The following is a 17729-nucleotide window of genomic DNA, read 5'->3' on the forward strand; positions in this document are numbered from 1 at the left end:
TGCACCCCGCATCCAACCGTGGCCGGAGCCTCTTTGCTCCAGCACCGCCCGCGATCATGAACCGGCCGCCGTCACCATGCGCCGCCACGCCCAGATCCGCACCACTTCCCCCGGCCGCCGGACACCAGAGCAGCAGATCGGCCAAAGAAGCCCACCATGCGTTGTGTTGCCCAGATCCGCGGCAGCCTTCTTGCAGCAGCCGAACGCCCGCGCCTGCACCGGCCCCACACCAACCCGCCTCCGCAGACGCACCTCCGCACATCTCAGCAGCCCGGCGCCATCACCTCCACGCCCGCCAAACCACGGCCTAGGACACCAGATCCGCGCCGGAGGACGACTGCGCCCTGGAGCCACACGCGCACGGCACCCTCGCTGACACCCCGGGCAGACGCCAGATCCGCGCAACATTTCGCCGGATCTGCAGCGCCCGCGCATCTTCTTGCGTCCCCGACCAGAATCACCATTGTTGGCGCCGAACCAGACCACCGCCAGTTGCCCTTGCCTGCGCACACTGCAGCGCCGTCCCCGCGGCCTCGCTAGCGCACGCATCCCCACCACCTCGCCGCTCCAGTGACCCGCGCCACCGCGCCAGCAGAGAGCCTCAGCCAAGACCAGCAGGAGAAACCAATAAGTTTAGGAATGATACAAGCTAGTAAGTTTAGGAATGATACAAGCTTCAGCACAGGAGAAACCAATAGAGCACACACCAAATAGCTACTACATTCAAGAACTTCTTCCAGACACAAAGTGGATAGATCATGGCGATGCTAATAAGGAGTGGAAGTGAATAAAAGGCAAAGCCATCACCGACACCTCTGTGATCTTCTTCCTCGATGTATCCTTCTCCTCGGTGGTTTGTGGATAACTCAAAGGATGAACCCTGAGTCGGTGAGGTAACTTCCAGACACAAAGACCTTGCATCGACGATAGATCAGTATGTTGACTTACATCAACATGAAAATAATAAAAACAATAAAAACATGATAGACTTACATCACGGCGGACCTTATGAGCAGAAGCAATCGCCATTGCCGTCGCCATTGTCATTGCCATCGCCATCATCATCCCCCTCGCCCTTGCCCTTGCATTGATCACCTCTGTGATCTCCTTTCTGAATGAATCCGCCTCCTCACTGGTCCCTAGACAACTCCAAGGACGAACCCCGAGACAAAAAAACTTGTCAACGCAGACCTTACACACCTTCCTGTCGTGCAGAGATACCTCCTTGATGTTCACCGCAGCTTGAACGACGCGCCTGACGTATCCCATGAAGTTGTTGTTGGACTGGAATCCATAGATAGTTAGCCTGGCCAGATTCATGTGTTTGAAATCAGGAGTTGATAGCTCCCACTTCACATCCATGCTATTAGAGTAACTTGTTTGCGACTTCCTTTGGCACTTATGACCCCATACGGCGAGGGCGACGGACCTGCCGATCCTGAGATGGTCGTCGCCTGTCATCATGAATCTGAGCTTGAGCGCGCGGATGGGGATCTGTGAGACCTCGTGGTGAGGATCTTTTCGGTCATGTCGACCACCTGGCGGTTCTTCCAGCGTAGATCGCGGGCGCTGGGGACGATGACGATCTGCGAGAGCAAGGCGGGCAGCTTGAGCGTTCGCTTGGAGACGACGCACGTCCTGACGGCGTCGAGCGTGCCCACCCTCTCCAGAATATTGAGCAGCACGTCGTCGGGTAGCTTGATTAGCCTGTCGATTTCCGGCAGCTGGAAAATTCCATTCAGCCAGGGAGGGTAATAATTAAGATAGCTCGATACAATGCATGCATGACTCACTACAAGCGAGAATTTGAGAAGAAAAGACCACAAGTAACGAGGCCTTACCTCACGGCGGCGGCGGCGAAGGAACTTCATGGCGGCCCGATCTCAAGGAACGACACGGCCGGCTAGCTAGGCTTACATCACGGTAGCGGAAATCGCTTGCACGTTTATTTGGCAGCCTCCCCTGACTTCACCAAGGAGGTTTCCTGATCCTATTAAACGTACATGGCCTGGTCTTTTTAACATCGTTTCACAAGCCGTACGCAGACATATAATCATGGTATGTTCATATTTATAATGTAATTTAAACCGGACTCTTATTCCTTCTTTGTTTCAATCCAACTTTGTTTGTGAAAAGCACTTGGATTTATTACAAAAGTTCAGCAAAAGTACAAAGCATTCTAAACATCATAAAAATTACATCGAGATCCCTGGACCACCGAACGACCACTGCCGCCGCTTGAACGAGCCGTCAACGCGTTGCTATCCCTGCTCCATATCGGAGCCAACCTCTCCTTTGTCAATGACAACCGGGAAGCCTTCATACCATCGCTGTGAAGCCGTAGTCATCGCCGTTAAACCCTTGAATCGTTTTGAAGAACCTGACGCCGATCTTGTCATTGCGTATGTACGGCAATAGACCCTAACGCCCCTACCTCGAGGAACTGGCAGGAAACTACCCCGGAGCCCCATCTAATCCATTCCGACAGACAAACTTGACGAGGAATGGAGCCCAGAAGACCGCCTCGAAGAAGAAGCGTCACCATCTATCCTAGTGCTGCCCTTACAAGGACTAATATCCTAACCTATCTACTAGCCAGAGCCGACGCACAAGGATTCCCCTTTTCCATCCAACTTTTGCCCTTGCCACATCTAGCTTTTTTTTTTTTGCAAGAAACTTCCAATCTATTCATCTTCAATCATGGCAGTACAAAGAACAACAAAGGTAATAAAAATTATAACCATGTCCGTGGACCACCTAGCGACGACTACAAGCACTGGAGCGAGCCGAAGGCGCGCCGCCGTCATCGCCCCTCCATCACCGGAGCCGGGCAAACCTTGTTGTAGTAGACAGTCGGGAAGTCATCGTGTTAAGACCACATATGACCAGCGCACCAGAGTAGCAACCATCGCCGATGAAGAAAGTCGTAGATCAGAAGGGTCAAACCTGTAAACACCCAAACAAAGACGAATGAAGATCGGATCCAAACAGATCCACCGAAGACTAGCACCGCCCGAATCCCGCGAGATCCGACGGAGACAAACCTCCACACGCCCTCAGACGATGCTAGACACACCATCGGGACGGGAATAGAACGTGGGAGACATTATTCCTACCAAGGGACGTCGCCGCCATCACACAACCCCAACCAAGACGTTGAATCTAACAAGAACAAGAAGGGGGTCCCTCCCGCCGGCAGGGGGCCGAGATACTCCACACCTCCAGCCTAGAGGCCATCGGAGATGGGGCGGATCGGCTGCGGCGCCGACGGGAGGAGAAGAACTTTTCTTGTAGAGGAAAGAGATGGAATCTGCCTCATCTAGCTAATTGATGTAGTACACCCCTCAAACAAAAAATAGTAATGTAGAACAGGTGGTTCTAGGAGGAGCGTGGATGGTCGCAGCCAGCACAGTGCTGATGGAGAACGATGGTTGCATGAAAATGCTGCTTCACAGGAGCGACGATGTCGGCTGTTGTTAACTTTGCTCTACGTGCACTTTAATTTCTTCCTACAAAATATGTTCTAGTGTAATAATGTTGAGGCCGTTGCTATTATTGAAAACCATTATTTTTTCATCAAAATTCCCTAAAAAGACAAAGAATTTAAACCCCCGTTGTCTTAGGACTTTGGGAATAACCATATATAGCTTGTTCAATTTCTCTCTTGTGGATGATTTGGATCAACTTATCTGTATGTATCCTATGTTGCAAGTTGTGTGTTCATTTGTACTAGTTTTCCTTGTGGTTCCTCCTGATTTTTCTCGTGTTCTTCGTGTTTCTTTCAAATCCACCTTCAATTCATGAAGACCAGACCACTCCAGCCCCGCATCATTGAGGTAATAAATTGAGAATGTTTCGCCAAAGTTTCACGTAGTCGGCTTATAAACCAGACCATCTCCGAGAAAGAAATTACGTTTCAATAGCGTGTAGGGTGTATGCGGAGCACCTATTAGGCCGGGTGCAACACTCAACAATGCCTTTGCCAAGTTGAAATTGCCCTTCTCCGAGTACATGGGGTACTTGACAAATAAGTTTTCCAGTAGTGAGGTCACCACGCACTGGTCCAGATTGATCGCGAACTTAACCGACCATTGTGTGTCACATGCCATTCTAAAATCTCACAAAATTTCCTAACGTATATAGAAAATATATATCATATTTGTAGTATTAGTCATAAATATTTTCTCACTCAATGAACTAGCTAGTTTGGTGGAGCCCTTCCAAGTCAACCCGACCAATAGCATGCACAACGCCATGACTGCGTTCTAGGCAATATGGATCATACTAGAGGGTGACGATGCGCTTTCGCCGTGCCGTTACTCGGTCGTGAGCTAAGTCTCCTATTTTACACGGGCTTTTTTTTGTTATCGGCGAGCACTGTTACACAGAAAAATCAAAGAACCGAACCAAGTTTACTGATATTCCTGGTTTATTTGGTTTATGGTGTCCTGATCGGTGTTTCCATCGCTAGTTGTTTAATGTTTTGGTGTATCATCAGTTTTCATCCTCTATAAACTGAATTGACCATTGGACAATACTCCCTCCATCCTTAAAAGAGTGTATTTTTAACTATGTTGGAAAGTCAAACTTTTTATATTTAATGGTATTTATACAACACATTTATGCCCTCAAATTAGTAGCATCAGATTCATGATAAAATATACTTTCATCATATATCTATTTGGTTTCACAAACATTGATATATTTTTGTAGAAACTCGGTAAAATTTTAAGATAGTTTGACCCTCCAACAAAGTTAGAAGTACACTCTTTTAAAGGACGGAGGGAGTATGCATCAAAATGGCCTCCTTTTTCTCTAATTTCCTTACTTTGCTGGCCCAAGGCCCAGACACCACGCACACGCGCACACAACCCAATTTACTCATGCATCTGCCTCTCAAAAACACTCTACACTGTACTGTTATTCACCACCAAACGGACTCCAATTTCTCAATCTAGTTGCCTCCCAATCTTGGGTTAGATCTACTGATCCAACAGGTGCTCATGTTGGCTTGGATCTCCAACGCCTAATATTTCCTTTCTGGCTCTTCCCCACCGCTAGCACGATGTCGGTATTCCATTGCAAATCCACCACTTTAGACCGAATGGTGTAGACGAAGAGAGCTATGACCCGACCACATGATCCTATTCAACATGCAACTTGTTTTTTTAGGGCAGTCTAACTTGTCGAAAGAACACCAAATGTGCACCGTCCCAGGACATTCGCTTTGACTGGGTAGCCAGTCGGCTTTGTTGGGCATCGGGCCAACCAGAGGATCGAAGAAAAAAACAAAAAAGGAGGAGAACTGTATAAAGTAAATGGATTGTTCTTGAAAAAATAAAATAAAATTTTGCAAATTTTGAAAAACAATATAAAAAATGTTCATGAATTAATAAAAGTTTATGAATTCAAAAAATTATTAGCAAATTTTAAAAAGTTAAAAAATATTTGCGAAGTTTTTTAGAATTTCCCTAAATTTTAAAATTTTCACCGGTTTCAAAAGAAGTTCCCTTGATTTCAAAAATGTTAACGAATTTGAAAAATGTTCTCAGGTTTAAAAAAAATGTTTTCACATCTGTAGGGATTCTTTCCGTGCATGCGTGTGGCCCAAATGAGCAAGCACTCAATTTTCTTTCGTCCGTACCAAGAAGTCAACAACATGTATCACGAGAGATTGATCTTGTAGTCAGAACAACCTGTCCTGAATCAAATTAACTACGCTTCTCTTCATAATACATGAGGTGCAGATCGAGATCGATGCTGATGGTGCCCCAGACGGTCGCCGGCGCCAGCAGGCGAGTTCCTCAGTGTCGACCTCGCCGGTTATTGGGGTCAGTGACTGCCAGGGTGTGGCTCTAAATAAAATATAGACTCTAGACCACAACAGAAAAGAGAACACACATATATAAATTTTCCCAACAAGCGGGTAGCCGATGTACATTTCATACGATGTGGTCAAGTAAGAAACAGTTAAGAGGAAAACAACATGCGCAATAGCTACTAGTATAAGCTCTGGAGTCCGGGAACAACTAAACCACAGAGATGCCATGAATGGTTATTGATTTATATGGACCTTGACATTATGAGCGGTGGCCATCGCCATCACCCTCGCCTTCGCGTTGATCACCTCTATGACATGAGTCCACTTTCTCCTTCGCCTCTATGATCTTCTTCCTCAACTAATCCACCTCCTCGCTTGTCCATAGACGGTAACTCGGAGGAGGAACCTTGAGATGAGGAAACTTTCACCGCAGACATTGCACACCTTCTTGTCATGCAGAAATGCCTCCTTGATGTTCACGGTTCACCGCAACTTGAATGACAAGCTTGACGTATCCCATGAAGTTGTCGTTGGGCTGGAAGCCGTAGATAGTTAGTCTGGCCAGATTCTTATGCTTGAAATCAAGAGTAGATGGCTCCCACTTCACATCCATTTTATTGGTGTAATATTTTTGCGACTTCCTTTGGCACTTATGATCGCATACCGTAATGCAAAGCTCTTCTAGAGATGTTGCAGCCTCAAGAAGGAACATTGTCCAAGCAATATCACATTCTTCAGGAAGATTATCCAAATTCATAAACCGTAGTTTGGCAAGCACACGAGTAAGCACTTTCGGGCATTCCCGTTGAACCCAAATCTGGGAGAGATAAAGAAATTAATAATGAATCCAAGTTGTTCACAAATTACATCTCAAGTGACACATAAGTTACTACAGTTGCATATCACAACCATACAATGAGAATTGAATAGAGATGATTTGGGTGGGTACCTTTTCACTCCAATATTCCTTGTACAAATCGCTTATGGAGGGAATATTGTAGGTCATCTGTTGGAGCTTTGGTAGATGGTGAAGCTCCATTGTTTTGAATTCCCCATAGGAGATAACAAGCTCAAGGAGTCGAGTGTGTTCTACATGCAATGTTGAATGGATCCCCACGTCGCACTCAAAGAAACACAATGACTCGAGCCGCTTGCAGGTGCTTAGAATGTTCTGTATGTCCAGTTCACCAAACCTCAGATTTTGGAGTTGCGGTCTTCTGAGGCCATCAAAAGCATTTGCACAATGACGAAGAAAATTATCGAACTGCTTAACAAAGACCAGGGGATACACCTCGGTGCAATGATAGGTATCCCTTGGCATCAAGATCTCAAACTCGGTTGCATCTAGTTTCTGGGTCACCATGGCGAGGCCGGCTGATATATCAATGGAGTGACAACGAGAGGGACCCAAGAAAACTTGACCTTTAGCTTGCGAATGGTAATCTACGGAAATCACGTGCTCAAGACCTTGTCTATCACATCGGCCATGACGCAATTGATTCGAAAGAAATAGTGGGGGATAATATCGTGGAGAATCAGCGAGTCGAGGCAGTTTATGCATTTGCCTCGAGAGGATGCAGGTTCTTACACGATCAAGCGTACCCACCCTCTCGACAATGTTGCCATTGGGAAGCTTGCTTAGTATGTGTTCGTTGTCAGATGCTTTCTTTAACTGCAATTCTCCAGGAGGGAAATTAGTCATGGGTGATAGATCATATATTGAGTTAGATCAAAAGAAAAATAGCAATACAAAACAGGAGACTTACATCATGGCCGACCTTATGAGTGGAAGCCACCGCCATCGCCCTCCCCTTGATCACCTCTGCGATCTCCAGTCTGAATGAATCCACCTCCTCGCTGGTCTGTGGACAACTCCAAGGACGAACCCCGAGATGAGGGAACTTGTCAACGCAGTGCTTGCACACCTTCCTGTCGTATAGAGATACCTCCTTGATGTTCTCCGCAGCTTCAGTGACGCGCCTGACGTATCCCATGAAGTTGTCGTTGGGTTGGAAGCCATAGATAGTTAGTCTGGAAAGATTATTGTGCTTGAAACCGGGATTAGATGGCTCCCAGTTCACATCGGTTTTCTAGGAGTAACTTTTTTGCGACTCCAATTGGCATTTATGATCCCATACTGTGATGCAAAGCTCCTCTAAGGATGACGCGGCTTCAAGAAGGAACATTGTCCAAGCGATGTCACATTCCTCAGGAAGATTGTTAAGATTCACGTGCCGTAGTTTGCCGAGCACAGGTGCAAGCACTTTAGGGCATTCTGGTAGAACCCAAACCTGGGAGAGATAATACAACACTTGTAAATTACATCAAGTGATGCTTAAGTTACTACCGTCGACATATAACAATCAGACAACGTATATTTCATATGCATGTATATAATGGACCTAGCCACACAAAAAATATGTTGGATCAGAAGTGAACTTATATCCGGCTCACGTACACTTGGACTCATGCTTTCAGTGGATTATCCACTTTGTGATAATAAATGCTTCTAATTAAGGTAATTTACCATCATATATATAGAGAGACAAAACGAGACAAAGATGATTACCTTTTCACTTTGAAAATCAAGGTGCAGGTCACTTATTGAGGGGACATTAACAAGCAGCTGGCTCAGCTTGAGGGTCCTGTTTATAATGAACGCATGCGCCAGAGTTAGCTTGGAGAGCTGAGGGGCATAGCCCAAAATCAAGGGATTGTCTAGGTTATCAAATATCCATCTATGCAAGGTCATCCGTCAAAGCTCGGCAGGCAGCCGAGCTCCACTGTTGAGAACTTTGCATAGGCGAAGATAAGCTCAACGAGTCTGGCATGCTCTACGTGCAGCACCGGAAGTTTCCGCGCGTCACAATGGAGCAAACGCAACGACTCCAGCCGCTTGCAGGTGGCTAGGATGTTGGGTATGTCCGATTCACCGAACCTCAGGTTCTGCAGATGCAGCCGCGTGAGACCGGCAAACGCGTCGGCGCAATCGCCGATAAAGTTGTTGAACAGCTCTGTGTTTTGATTTTCGGTTTGAGCTTTTTTTTGCCCTAGGCCGAGATGGCCGAATTTCGGCGATTTTCAAAAATTTCGACTGAAGTTTGACCAAATTTTGACTGCCATTTGACTTAAATTTGACCAAAATTTGCCAAATTTAAGCAATTTCGGCCTAAATATACTTTTCGCCTCAGGCCGAGATGGCCGAAATTCGACCGAAATCCACTTTTTACGGCCGAAAATCAAAACACAGGAACAGCTTCGCGGAGTCGAGAAGATCGGCATCGGAGCGCCTATAATAGATGTCCTTGGTCAGGATATCGAACTCGGCCGCGTCGATCTTCTGCGTTGCCATGGCGAGGGCGACGGCCCTGCCGATCTTGAGATGGTCGTCGCCTCTCATGATGAACCTGAGCTTGAGGTTGCGGATGGGGATCTGTGGAGACCTCCTGCTGAGGATCTTGTCGGTCATGTCGGCCACGCCGCGGTTCTTGCGGTGTAGATCAAGGTCGCCGAGATCGATGACGATCTGCGAGAGCAAGGCCGGCAGGTTGAGCGTTTGCTTGGAGACGACACAGGTCCTGACGGCGTCGAGCGTGCCGAGCCTCTCCAAGATGTTGAGCAGCACATCGTCGGGCAGTTTGATTAGCCTGTCGACTTTCAACAGCTGGATAGACATATAGATTGATAAATTCAACGATGACTCACGCACAAGAATTGGAGAAGGAGGAACACAAGCAAGCAACGGGGGCTGGGCTTACATCACGGCGGCGGCGGCGAACCCGGTTGAGCTTCATGGCGGTCTGATCTCAAGGAACAATGAAGTGGCAGATGGCGGCTAGGCTTACATCGCGGCGGCGGAAATCGCCTGTATGTTCCTTCCTAGGTGCGATGATCAAGATTGCAGACGTTTATATGGCAGCCTCCTCTGGCTTGAACAAGGAGGTTTCCAGATCCTATATATTCCACCTAGGTAAAGACAGCCTGGTTTTTTTAGCATTGTTTCACAAGACGCAAACGTATAAAAACAGGGGTTAATTATCCTTTTGCCCTTGGTGGTGTCCATCTACTCAGTTTTACCCTTAGATGCAAATTGTGTTCAGTTTTGCCCCTAGTCCGTGCGCACCGACTCGTTCCGTGAACTCTGCCGTCTCCGTCAAGTCAACCTTTTGACTCGGCCCTTACAGGTGGGACCAGGCGGCAGAGACGGCCAATTTTATTCAGACCGTTGAACGCGTGGCTTGTGGGACCCAGCAGAGAGTCATTGAGCAGAGAGCCGTTGCGGGTGTGCTATATAAGCGGGCAACAGCGGCGGTGACCACGGCGACAGAGAGCACGGCGGTGACCACGGCGAGAGAGAGAGAGAGAGAGAGAAAGAGCACGGCGGTGGGAAGCTAGCCGTGGAGGGCGCGGCGGCGTTGAGATCCCCTTCGGCTCCGAGCTCCATGTCTTCCTCAAGCTCCCGCGCCACCTCGCGTATGCAGAGCCGGGCGCGTGTGGACATGCCTGTCTTCGTCTGTCCGTGGTGCCAGGCGGGCGTTGATCGGAGGGTTTCTCACACACCGAGGAACCAGAATCGTCCGTTCTACGTGTGCAGCGAGAATGGGGTAAGAATCGGGGCAATTGCACCATTTTCGTGGTCGGGATCTTTGAGCAATGGGTTGATATGTTTGGTGTTCATGCAGGTGGCATGCTTCTTTCTTTGGGTCGATACTCTGGCCAAGACTCTGATGAATGAACTGCAAGAAGAGCATGAAGAATGGTTGCGCATGCTGCCACGAACCGCAGTGGCCGCAGCACGAGCTCCGGAAGAAGAGATGGAGGTCGAAGCACGCATTGACAGAGAGCTAGCTGTTGAGCTTAGGATATTGAAGAAGAAGAAGGTTAGGAAGCTTGAAGATCAAGCACTACCAATACCCATTTGCAAATACTTTTGGGCATTTGTAGGTATGGTAATCGCACTGGTTGTAATGTTGATAATGTATGGAAAGGCATGAATTATGAAGGAATTTGTAATCTTGAAATTGTATGAGAAATTCACCTAGTTTAAATGTTGGTCAAAGTTGTTTAAATGTTGAAAAAAAAAGAAGTGACCAACATTTAAATATGTTGAAAAAAAGAGAAGAAATGAGGAATTCAGAAACTTTTGATCAATGAAATGCAGCTCTCTGCTCTGTCTTTCTGTCAAAAAAAAGGTTGCTCTTGGGCCAAATTCAGAGCGTAGAGCCAAGTGCAGGCTAGACTAATGGGCCAACTGCATCCAATTAGGCCCATTCTGGGGTTCTCTTGCGTGTTTTTCTATTTTCTGTTCTGATTTAATTTAGGCAGTAAATTATAATGCTGAAACTTTTTGTGGAAGCTAATTGAATTATTCCAGAGCCAAACAATTAAGGTTAGAAATTTTTTGGAGCTGTTAAATATTTAATAGCAATTTATTTAATCCAATTCAAATACACCATGATTTAAATTAAAGGCCAAAATGTCATGGAAAAATGTGCCTCAGCTCTGGTAGAGGTTTACACCTGGTGCCAAAATAAATGAACATTTTTTAAGGGCATTACATTGAGAAAAAAATAATTTGTCTAAAAAATGAAGGGTGGAAAATGCACAAAAAATTGGTGCGGCTGGGGACTCGAACCCAAGACCATGTGGCTTTGTGGTGTTTATGGCTACGCTAGTAACCGCTAGGACAGATGGCAAGACTTTGACATGGATAGGGAAGGAAGGTATACATAGTGAGACTGTGAAATTTGTCAAAAAAAATAGTGAGACCGTGAATGTTTGCACACGCGTGAGAGTGGTTTTTCTTTGTTTTGCGCTGAAATTTTGGAGAGTTGGAAGGTTGAAAACGTATGTTTACACTGCCACATGATTTTGGTTAGAGTGACACTTGGTTTAGGGTTAGAGTGGCACTTGGTTTAGGATTTAAAGGGAATAAATTTGCATGTTAGTTCATGACTTTATTTTTTTGAATGAAACAGAGGGCTTCTCACCCCATCCGATTTTCATTAATGAAAACCACAAGTTCTCGAACTTCATGACTTGGTTTAGGGAAGAAATGATATGTTTGGGCACGGACATTTTTTAACACACATAATAAACCCTAATAACTTAGATAAGATTCAACACACCGTGCCATTACAATAATAAGTTCACGGACACATGACGAAACATGACACGACACGATATAGAAAAGCAGCAAAATAAAAAACGAAACATGACGATCTTGACTCCGGGCTTGAACATCTTCATCTTGACCTCCTTCTTCCACCTTGGCCGTGCGCGCCCCTTCAACACCGTCTTCATCTTCACACCTCCTCCTCCTCGTCGTAGGAAAGGGAGTGCATCTGGCCTGGAGTGGGGAAGATGCTCTCGTAGTTGGTGTAGATGTTGTAGACGGTGAAGAAGATGGCCTCATAGCTGCACCAAAAGACTTGGCCGAGGAGCTCGCGCGCGTCAAACAGGTTGGTGAAGGTGACCGTGATCAGTAGGAGGATGTCGCCGCGGTCACGAACCTCGTTGATGGTGAACATCCTCGGCGAGCCCCATGGGAGGTGGGCATAGCCGGCTCTGAGGAATGCGCGGGTGAGATCGACGGAACCCCTCCACCTTGAAATAGCCCACACACGGAGCTCCCTCTCCACGAGCACGCCCGATGGGTAGCGCAACTCCGGCATGACAGGCGAACGGTTGAAGGTCGGCCCGTTGAACTGCATCTTCACTTGGTCTCGCTTGGGGAGGGCTCGGTCGCTTGGGTGTTTGAAGTTGGAGAGAATGGATCGGATCTGGCTTGTGGGTGGGAGAGGAAGAGAGGCACCCCATTTATAGGCCTGTAGGTGGGAGAGGAAGAGAGAAAGGATGAGAACGGTGTGGGTGTAAATCCGAGCGCGTGTGTGTATCCGGACGCGTGTGTGTATCCGTTACGTTTTGCACTCTTAAATTTTTACACGAAAACGATGCATGGGGCGCGTGCGTGCATCTGAATCACTGCATAGCTCTTTGACCGGGCGGTGCATCTGACTCACTGCCCTGAACCACCTAGCTCGCCTCGCTAGCCTAGCTCGCCTAGCGCGCCTCGCTCGCATGCATGCATGTCGCCGCCTCCCGCGCATGCAAACCCACGTTGCCGCCTCCCATGCATGCAAGGCCTGGAAAGGCTGAGACGGGCTATTTACTGCAGTCTCAGGCCCAGACAACGAGACGGCCCAACGGTCCATCCGGCGCGCCCGGTATTTGTTTAAAAAAACAATCTCCCAGTCAATTAGATTGCATCTCGCGGATCGCCCCCCTCCTCCCCGCAGATTCCTTCTAGAAGGGTTAGATCGACGGCCCTTGATCGCCGCTAGGGTTAGATGAATGGTCCTTGTTCAGCGCTAGGGTTAGCGGGGTTTGGGAGGGGTTTGGAGGAGTCAAAGCTATGTTTGACCAGATTTCAAATGAGCATAATAAATTAAATAAAAATGAGAAAAATAAAAAACCTGCGCACATAGTCTTCTTATGTCATATACTAACGATTTAAGTTGATAAACAAGGTTTACATACATTTAAACGATAAGTTCATGTGTATTGTGTGATATCTCGAGTATCTCAAACTCTCTTGCATGAAGTGAAGAGAAGTGTTTTGGGAAAATGAACATGACAATTTCAAAAAACTCACCACAGCTTCATTTTAGAGTGACTAAGAAGCTAGCCATGAAGACCTTCCCTTACAAAAACACAAGCTTTTTGTGGAAGCTAATTGAATTATTCCAGAGCCAAACAATTAAGGTTAAAAAAAATTTGGAGTTGTTAAATATTTAATAGCAATTTATTTAATCCAATTCAAATACACCGTGATTTAAAGTAAAGACCAAAATGTCATGGAAAATGTGCCTCAGCTTTATATCTGGTGCCAAAATAAATGAACATTTTTTTAAGGGCATTACATTGAGAAAAAAATAATTTGTCTAAAAAAATGAAGGGTGGAAAATGCACAAAAAATTGGTGCGGATGGGGACTCAAACCCAGGACCGCGTGGGTTTGTGGTGTTTATGGCTGCGCTGGTAACCGCTAGGACAGATGGCAAGACTTTGACATGGGTAGGGAAGGAAGGTATACATAGTGAGACTGTGAAATTTGTCAAAAAAAATAGTGAGACCGTGAATGTTTGCACACGCGTGAGAGTGGTTTTTCTTTGTTTTGCACTGAAATTTTGGAGGGTTGGAAGGTTGAAAACGTATGTTTACACTGCCACATGATTTTGGTTAGAGTGGCACTTGGTTTAGGATTTAAAGGGAATAAATTTGCATGTTAGTTCATGACTTTATTTTTTTAATGAAACAGAGGGCTTCTCACCCCCTCCGATTTTCATTAATGAAAATCACAAGTTCTCGAACTTCATGACTTGGTTTAGGGAAGAAATGATATGTTTGGACACGGACATTTTTTAACACACATAATAAACCCTATTAACTTAGATAAGATTCAACACACCATACCATTATAATAATAAGTTCACGGACACATGACGAAATATGACACGACACGACATAGAGAAGCAACAAAATAAAAAACGAAACATGACGATCTTGACTTCGGGCTTGAACATGTTCATCTTGACCTCCTTCTTCCACCTTGGCCGCGCGCGCCCCTTCAACACCGTCTTCATCTTCACACCTCCTCCTCCTCGTCATAGGGAAGGGAGTGCATCTGGCCTGGAGTGGGGAAGATGCTCTCGTAGTTGGTGTAGATGTTGTAGACGGTGAAGAAGATGGCATCGCAGCTGCACCAAAAGACTTGGCCGAGGAGCTCGCGCGCGTCAAACAGGTTGGTGAAGGTGACCGTGAGCAGTAGGAGGATGCCGCCGCGGTCACGAACCTCGTTGATGGTGAACATCCTCGGCGAGCCCCATGGGAGGTGGGCATAGCCGGCTCTGAGGAAGGCGCAGGTGAGTTCCCTCCACCTTGAAATAGCCCACACACGGAGCTCCCTCTCCACGAGCACGCCCGGTGGGTAGCGCGGCTCCGGCACGACAGGCGGACGGTTGAAGGTCGGCCCGTTGAACTGCATCTTCACTTGGTCTCTCTTGGGGAGGACTCGGTCGCTTGGGTGTTTGAAGTTGGAGAGAATGGATCGGATCTGGCTTGTGGGTGGGAGAGGAAGAGAGGCACCTCATTTATAGGCCTGTGGGTGGGAGAGGAAGAGAGAAAGGATGAGAACAGTGTGTGTGTAAATCCGGACGCGTGTGTGTATCCGGACGCGTGTGTGTATCCGTTACGTTTTGCACTCTTAAATTTTTGCGCGAAAACGATGCATGGGGCGCGTGCGTGCATCTGAATCACTGCATAGCTCTTTGACCGGGCGGTGCATCTGACTCACTGCCCTGAACCACCTAGCTTGCCTCGCTAGCCTAGCTCGCCTAGCGCGCCTCGCTCGCATGCATGCACGTCACCGCCTCCCGCGCATGCAAACCCACGTCGCCGCCTCCCATGCATGCAAGGCCTAGAAAGACTGAGACGGGCTATTTACTGCAGTCTCAGTGTTGGGGATCGTAGCAGAATTTAAAATTTTCTACGCATCACCAAGATCAATCTATGGAGTAATCTAGAAACGAGGGGAAGGAGAGTGCATCTGCATACCCTCGTAGATCGCTAAGCGGAAGCATTCAAGTGAACGGGGTTGATGGAGTCGTACTCGTTGTGATCCAAATCACCGATGATCCTAGCGCCGAATGGACGGCACCTCCGCGTTCAACACACGTACGGTTGGGAGAGACATCTCCTCCTTCTTGATCCAGCAAGGGGGGAGGAGAAGTTGATGGAGATCCAGCAGCACGACGGCGTGGTGGTGGAAGAAGCGGGATCTCAGCAGGGCTTCGTCAAGCTCAGCGAGAGGCAGATGTGTCATGGGAGGGAGAGGGAGGCGCCAGGGGCTAGGGTGCGGCTACCCTCCCTCCCCCCCACTATATATAGGGCCCCTAGGGGGGTGGCGCCGGCCCTAGGAGATCCAATCTCCAAGGGGGCGGCGGCCAAGGGGGGAAACTTGCCCCCCAAGCCAAGTGGGGCGCCCCCTACTCCTAGGGTTTCCAACCCTAGGCGCAGGGGGAGGCCCAAGAGGGGCGCACCAGCCCACAAGGGGTTGGTTCCCACGTCACTTCAGCCTATGGGGCCCTCCGGGATAGGTGGCCCCACCCGGTGGACCCCCGAGACCCTTCCGGTGGTCTCGGTACAATACCGATTACCCCCGAAACCTTACCGGTGGCCGAAACTGGACTTCCTATATATAAATCTTTACCTCCGGACCATTCCGGAACTCCTCGTGACATCCGGGATCTCATCCGGGACTCCGAACAACCTTCGGGTTACCGCATACTAATATCTCTACAACCCTAGCGTCACCGAACCTTAAGTGTGTAGACCCTACGGATTCGGGAGACACGCAAACATGACCGAGACGACTCTCCGGTCAATAACCAATAGCGGGATCTGGATACCCATGTTGGCTCCCACATGTTCCACGATGATCTCATCGGATGAACCACGATGTCGAGGATTCAATCAATCCCGTATACAATTCCCTTTGTCCAGCGGTATTGTACTTGCCCGAGATTCGATCGTCGGTATCCCGATACCTTGTTCAATCTCGTTACCGGCAAGTCTCTTTACTCGTTGCGTAACACATCATCCCATGATCAACTCCTTGGTCACATTGTTCACATTATGATGATGTCCTACCGAGTGGGCCTAGAGATATCTCTCCGTCACACGGAGTGACAAATCCCAGTCTCGATTCGTGCCAACCCAACAGACACTTTCGGAGATACCCGTAGTGCACCTTTATAGCCACCCAGTTACGTTGTGACATTTGGTATACCCAAAGCATTCCTACGGTGTCCGGGAGTTGCACAATCTCATGGTCTAAGGAAATGATACTTGACATTAGAAAAGCTTTAGCATATGAACTACACGATCTTTGTGCTAGGCTTAGGATTGGGTCTTGTCCATCACATCATTCTCCTAATGATGTGATCCCGTTATCAATGACATCCAATGTCCATGGTCAAGAAACCGTAACCATCTATTGATCAACGAGCTAGTCAACTAGAGGCTTACTAGGGACATGGTGTTGTCTATGTATCCACACATGTATCTGAGTTTCTTATCAATACAATTATAGCATGGATAATAAACGATTATCATGAACAAGGAAATATAAAAATAACTAATCTGTTATTGCCTCTAGGGCATATTTCCAACACTCAGGCCCAGACAACGAGACGGCCCAACGGTCCATCCAGCGCGCCCGGTATTTGTTTAAAAAAACAATCTCCCAGCCAATCAGATTGCATCTCGCGAATCGCCCCTCCTCCCCGCAGATTCCTTCTAGAAGGGTTAGATCGACGGCCTTGATCGCCGCTAGAGTTAGATGAACAGTCCTTATTCAGCGCTAGGGTTAGCGGGGTTTGGGAGGGGTTTGGAACAGTCAAAGCTATGTTTGACCAGATTTCAAATGAGCATAATAAATTAAATAAAAATGAGAAAAATAAAAAACCTGCGCACATAGTCTTCTTATGTCATATACTAACGATTTAAGTTGATAAACAAGGTTTACATACATTTAAACGATAAGTTCATGTGTATTGTGTGATATCTCGAGTATCTCAAACTCTCTTGTATGAAGTGAAGAGAAGTGTTTCGGAAAAATGAACATGAAAATTTCAAAAAACTCACCACAGCTTCATTTTAGAGTGACTAAGAAGCTAGCCATGAAGACCTTCCCGTACAAAAACACATAAATTTACGGGGACCCTAATTGCAGTCTGATAAAACCCGACTGAACCAGACGCAATCCCTATCCCGTCGGCTGCAATCCCTCCTCCGCCCCGTCGTTGCTAGCGCTCCCCAACTTGGTCGTTTCTCCTCTTTCTTTTCCT

This window comes from Triticum urartu, chromosome 6 (assembly GCF_003073215.2).
Source record: "Triticum urartu cultivar G1812 chromosome 6, Tu2.1, whole genome shotgun sequence".
NCBI lineage: Eukaryota > Viridiplantae > Streptophyta > Magnoliopsida > Poales > Poaceae > Triticum > Triticum urartu.